General features: G+C 36.4%; 1 long non-coding RNA gene across 1 annotated transcript; it reads left to right on the plus strand.

Moving 5' to 3' along the window:
• The first annotated feature begins 4,371 nt into the window (after window positions 1-4,371).
• Window positions 4,372-4,909, plus strand: LOC107700814 (uncharacterized). Its single transcript, XR_001635576.1, has 3 exons — window positions 4,372-4,441; window positions 4,539-4,585; window positions 4,708-4,909. It is a non-coding gene; the product is annotated as an uncharacterized LOC107700814 (long non-coding RNA).
• The last annotated feature ends 1,608 nt before the right edge of the window (window positions 4,910-6,517 follow it).

The raw sequence follows: 6,517 nt of genomic DNA on the forward strand, positions 1-6,517 counted from the left end.
ACAGTAATGCACTTTTCTTTGTGTACAGATAAATTAACATTCACTGGTGAATGACAAATGTACACCCAACAGCTTTAAAGTAACATTACCGGTACTAGTAGTTTTATCATTCTGTATTTGGGTAAAGGCATGGTTTAGAAGATGGATTTTTCTTTGTACTCTCTCATTAATAGTATTTTTGTATTTTTTTTAATCAAAGAGAGTTAGTTTGAAATATTCTGCTGACAACCTAAAAATGCCATGCAAGGATTTTAATTACCATGAACCCTCAAACCTCACATTATCATCAACGACAGGCAGAACTAACCTGACCCTGGTCCTGTGTGAAAAGGGAATGTCCATTCAAACCAAAAGTTATATCAAGAGGAAGTGGTCAGGTTGTGGATATGAGTGTGTGGGCGTCTAGAAGCCAGCTTACATGTGAGAAAGAGTGCACAGGAGAACATAGGCATACATGTTTACTACTGCGCTTGATGGTATAACAGAGCTCCAACATCGCCAACAGTTGGTCAGTATCACAGCATTAAAAACGAAATCTGGAATAGACTGGACATAATAGGATCCCATTTCAAAATGAAGTTCCTCCGTGTTCTCTGGCTTTGGATGTTTCTGTCAGGTAAGTTCTTTATAGATGTGTGATTCAGTTTGCTGAATGATGAAAGAAAACAAGAGCTTTAAGCAGGAAAAAACAGCATGCAAGTTTTTCCACAGACCCCTGCCTTTAAAAGCACCTCATCTTCTTCAGGGCCATGTTAAGGCTTTTCCACATATAATTATGAGTTACTGCAAACCCCCAGGCTAAGAGTACATTTTAACCTGGGTAAAGCAATATTTTACTTTTGTAAGTCTATAAAAGTTTAGGGTTCCCTTAAAAGGGTCATCGGATGCCCATTTTCCACAAGTTGATATGATTCTTTAGGGTCTTAATGAAAAGTCTATAACATAGTTTGGTTCAAATTTCTCAATGGTAGTGTAAAAAACACCCTTTAAACCTGCCAAAAACAGCTCTGTTCACAGCAAGCCGTTATGGTGCATTTCCCTTTAAATGCTAATGAGCTCCGCTCACCCCACCCCTCTCTTCTGTGGGGTGATGCGCAGTTCTCTGAGAGAGAGTAAACTTTAGCCGCATTCGTCATGAAACTAGTGCATTACTAGGAAAGGCGATTTGCAAAATTCATTAAAAAAAAAATTATACTCGCTTCTGGAGGTGAAGCTGGATCATGAATGATTCGCACGAACATAGACGCATTTAGGTAGATCAGAGGACGTATTCCCTTCAAAAGCAAAGCTAATCCTCTGCGTCTTCAGCGGCTCAGATGTCGGGAGTAAATGACGACTGCTATGTTCAATATTACATCCAACAACAAAACACCTCAATCGCTTAGGAGACATTCTTGTCTACATCTGCTCCGGCAGTGAAACAATGGTGGACTGATGACAGCTCACTCAGGGCGGGTCTAAGGTGAAACACTAGTGTCAATCAACAATTGTGGGAGGGGCCTGGGTTTGTGTGACATCACACAGCCAAGAATCTGAGAACGGCTTGATTTTAGAAAGGGGTCATGATTTATCAATATTTTTCAAAAACCACTGTGTGGATTTTTATCATTATAGGGTGGTTGTGTACACACACTGCCAACACACATTTCATTTCAAACAACATGTAAAAGTGAATTTTGCATCCGATGACCCCTTTAAATTAGCCAATGAATGTTAAATGTTACAGCGATTAAGTACTCTGAAAAACAGTTGGTGTGGAAACAATTTTCACTCAAAAATTGCTAGTAAATTTCACAAACAGTTACAATTTTTGTAACTTTGGGAAACAAACATGAAATTTTGAATTACAAAATCTGAAACAATATTTTCTTGAATACCCTAATAATCTTTGTTTTATTTTTTAAATAATTGTTTCATCTACTTAAAAAAGACATATTTTAGTGTACAGTGAGAAGTAGGGCTGTGCAATATATCGAAATTATCGAAATATCGCAAATGTACATATCGCAATATGCATATCGCTAGAGCTTGAACAAAAGACAAAGAGAAAATCACTCACTGTTCTTACCTAAATAACTTTTGTAGCTTAAATAAGAATCAGTGCATATTGAATTCAAAGAGTAAATTCTAAGCAGTGTTGTATTTTTCATTTTTATTATTCAGTTCCTAAACTCATGTTAAAATGAAATTTGTATGTAATGCTCGAGTAAAACACTACCGTTCACTTTCAGAAGTTGTTGTAGGGGTGCTTTCTTATTAGAATCAGAATCAGAATGAGCTTTATTCACCACTTAAGTGTGCGCAAACACAAGGCATTTGTTGTGGTTTTACAGGAACTCTTGGTACATACATACATACAAATATATATGACACAAGATAGTTATAGAAGTTCACAGAACTGACTCAGCAACAGCTGAGTAAAACTGTTTCATCTGAGCATGTGGCACTTTAAGCATTATCGTATCGCATATCGAATATCGCATTATTTAATGAGTTATCGCATATCGCATTTTTCTTCAATATCGCACAGCCCTAGTGAGACGTTTTATGAACAGTGCTTACTTAATTCATTAAAATTAATGTGCTTTAGTGAGTCTAACAAACTTTTACGCATTTGGTTTAATTTAATTGAACAGTGATCGAACCATATTGAATTAAATGGAGTGAAGAAGAGACCATATTGTTTGTTTGCTTCTGTACAATTTTGCAATACTTACAACAACCAAAGCAGACATGGCAACAATTTATTATCAAACATGTTGAACTTATAAAAGTGCAAATAATAATGAACAAAAGATAAAAACCTAATGGCTCCAGGTTAACAGTTATAAGTATGGCAAAACCCAAATGGAGACATGGGTGAAAAACAGCAATAACCTCTAGCTGATTACAGAATGTCAAACTAGTTAATGTGTGTTAAATGTGTGTTAGCCTGATCTCTCTGACCTCTCTGGCAAGTTTGGTCCTAGAGAGCCACAGTCTTGCAGAGTTCAGCTCCAACCTTGAAAAAAGCGCACCTATGTAGCCTTAGTAATCCTGAAGACATTGATTAGTTTATTCAGGTGTGTTTGATTAGGGTTGGAGCTAAACTCTGCAGGACAGTGGCTCTCTAGGACCGAACTTGTCTACCCCTGTTCTGACCAAATAATTTCTCCACTGATCGTATCTGTCAGTTTACATTTGTGCTGTAAATAACACATTTATAGGAAATGAATACAGTGGTTGTGAAGCATTTACACTTCCTGTTGTAATGTTCCTCCGGACCAAAAGTACAGTAAGTGTAACAGTAAGTTATTTTGCAAATGAATAACTGAAACCGAAGAGTCTTGAAGAGGAACTGACAGTACCAACACAATATTTCCTACAAACTCCCTAACCCTAACAGACATTTGTTTATCTAACAGAATTTAATTCAACTACTGGTGAAATTTCTAGACAAGGATACAGTGAAGGAAGCATCACAATTACATGTTCCCACAGCTGGGCTTCAACCAACAAAAAGTATTTCTGCAGAGATCCATGTGGATACGGAGATATATTTGTGAAGTCTGACCAGACACCTAAAGGGAGATACACACTGAAAGATTATGGAGCTGGAAACTTCACCGTGAACATCACTGATCTACAGGAGTCCGACTCTGGGATTTATTGGTGTGGAGTGGATAGAGTTGGTCCAGACACATTTAAGAAAGTCATCCTGATAGTATCTAAAGGTAAGAATGATGAGCAATATTATGCATTTCATTACACTGCCAGATGATTAATCTTATATTCCTAATAGCAATATTGCATGTGAGACAAAGTAATGAATGGTTGAGTACGACCATGTTGTTTCATATTAAATGGCAAATTAAGAAGTTTTGAAGAGCTATTCTTTAGGCTGACACCAGAAATACAGACATGTCTTTGAAATTACTCTAAAACGTACAAATAGCCAACGCTGGAAACGGGGAAGAAGTGACTCATCACAGGGTGATGGAAACACAAACAAGCACTGAAATGCACTCGACTAAACCAAGACACTCCTTTTTCTTATCTTCAGCCACTAAGGACAGCACACTCTCACTGACATCAACAGGTAGTCAAACCTCTTAGTTCAATGCCTGCATTCTATCTTAAGGGTTTACTGATGTTGTTAAGTCCTCTTTTTAAAGGTTTTGTCAAAGAATCTGGTCCAGCATGCAAAAAAACTGACATTGACAAAACTGAAATATTGACATTTCACATACTGTATGTTATGTAATGTAAATCAAAAATGGTATGACCCAAATGTTTTCTACAATAGGTGCTGAACACAAAAAATCATCCTCAATTGTCCATATATTGCCAGTGCCTTTATATTATATTCCTTACGCTGCGGCTGGTCTGGCCATCATGGTCATCTTGTGTGCAGTTGGACTGGTCACTGTTTGTCAGTGCAGAAAGAGAGTCAAGAAGACAAGTGTGTAAACATTTAAATACTACATCCAAAAAATCTATTATATATATAACTATTTTTAAAAGACAGTTAAAAAACTGTATTCTTTGCTTTATTTCAGGATGTGTTATTGATAGATCTATATACAATTCCCATCACAGCGAGGAGGTGAGTGGAGCACAGAAACATCATAAGATCTGAGCCACCACAATCACAACTTCTGCTTATACTTTACAAGCCACTTCAACAGCTTATTACCAATAGAATGATGCTTTATGTCTTTGATTTAGGCTAATGCTGTTTATCAGAACGCTCCTGATGACAGACCCTACGCCACCATAAAGAAATCCAGAACCAAGTCTAATGATGAGAGCCAATCAGACCCAATCTACCAGAACCTACAGTTCAACACTACCCAGGGAGAAGCTATATATGGCAATCTATAAAACATATGCAATCCAATATCCTGAACCCCAAACACATTCTACATTACAAGCATGGCACAAGTTTGTCCGGACAATTTGTCTGGACATCAACACCATTTCTGAACAGTATATGCCAAAAATACCTTGGCAAAAAATGTACAGTACAAGGTTCAAAAACATGTCACATGGAAATATGATCACACCATTATCTGTGTAAATAAACATCCCTTTTGCATGTGAAACAACAATGAAGGGTTGCAATGCTACTAGGTTGTTTAATTTTAAATTGACAAATGTGTAGGGTTATTAAATTATTTAGCCAATACAGCTTACTGTTCCTTTAATGAATCGCTAGACTAGCCTGAGGTTAAGAGTAAAAAAAACACAGTTCCTAATATGTGAAACTAAAAAAGGGGTTGGAAAACAGTATTCGTCAATCACACTTACCTGTTCAGATAGTTTTAAGTTCTGTCCTCATTTCAGCCACCGTTTTGAGCAACTGACACCTGAGATGCTGATGTGTCTTTAACATTTCTCTATTGAGATCTGTTGAGTTTTCTCTATAAAAAAAAAAAACTGGTTGAAGCAGTTCCTCAGTTTAAAACAAGACTCAGAATTAGTCAAGAACTGTTAATGTGTACACCATCTACTCACTGCCATCCCTTACCAAAAAGTAGTATACTTCAAGTTTATTTTAGTATAGGGTCCAAGTTGCACATTACTGACAGGTATCCAGATCTAGATGGGGTGTAGCACATTGTTACTTTCAATGACTTCCAGACGCATCCTTACATTCTAAAAAGTGATACAACTTGGAATATAATGTATATCATTGGTTTGTATGCCACTATTGCAGTTGCAGCTGGATTTGGGCTCCTGTTTCTCATCATCATCATCATGCAGTACATTGTTTATTCTCGTTGTGGTCAAAAGTTATTTGTTTTTCAGTATTATTTTACATAATTCTATGATAAAACACAGCACCAGGTATCATATCGTTCACTACTAAGCATGTCTAGTTGTCAGACAAAAGTTTTTTTTTTTTTTAACAAAACAACCCCAACCACAGTTGGCAGCCCTGCAAAAGCACAGGATTGTGTGATATCATAAGCAGTGAGGGATACATCCAACAGTCGATCAAATGAAGGTATCTCAGTAGACATATTCTAGAGAAGAAGTGAACATGTGCATCACAATAAGACGTCGTGTTGAACATCCGCGCACTCTCAGAAAAAAAAGGTACAAATGTTGTCTCAGATAATATGTATGAACACTCATACCTTAGCTTTCTTCACCAATATCCAATAAAGTGAAAACGGTGCATCTTAAGACAGAACTACGGTGACCAAGAAGTGCAAAACAAATCACAATTCTGAAAACAAAATAACAAATTACAAACGCAAATGCAAATCTAAAAAACAAAATAACAATTCAGAAAACACAACAACAATTCAGAAAATACAATGACAAATTCGAAAACAAAATAACAAGTCAGAAAACACAACGACAAATCAGACAAACCGGAAAAGGTAGGTATAGTTTGAGACAGCGCCATTGGTTTGGGATTACTCACTGCTGACTGCACGAGACATATATATGTCACATGTATATATATATATATATATATATATATATATATATATATATATATATGTATATTATATAAAATATATAT

The sequence above is a fragment of the Sinocyclocheilus anshuiensis genome, unplaced genomic scaffold (assembly GCF_001515605.1).
Source record: "Sinocyclocheilus anshuiensis isolate Anshui unplaced genomic scaffold, SAMN03320099.WGS_v1.1 scaffold1127, whole genome shotgun sequence".
NCBI lineage: Eukaryota > Metazoa > Chordata > Actinopteri > Cypriniformes > Cyprinidae > Sinocyclocheilus > Sinocyclocheilus anshuiensis.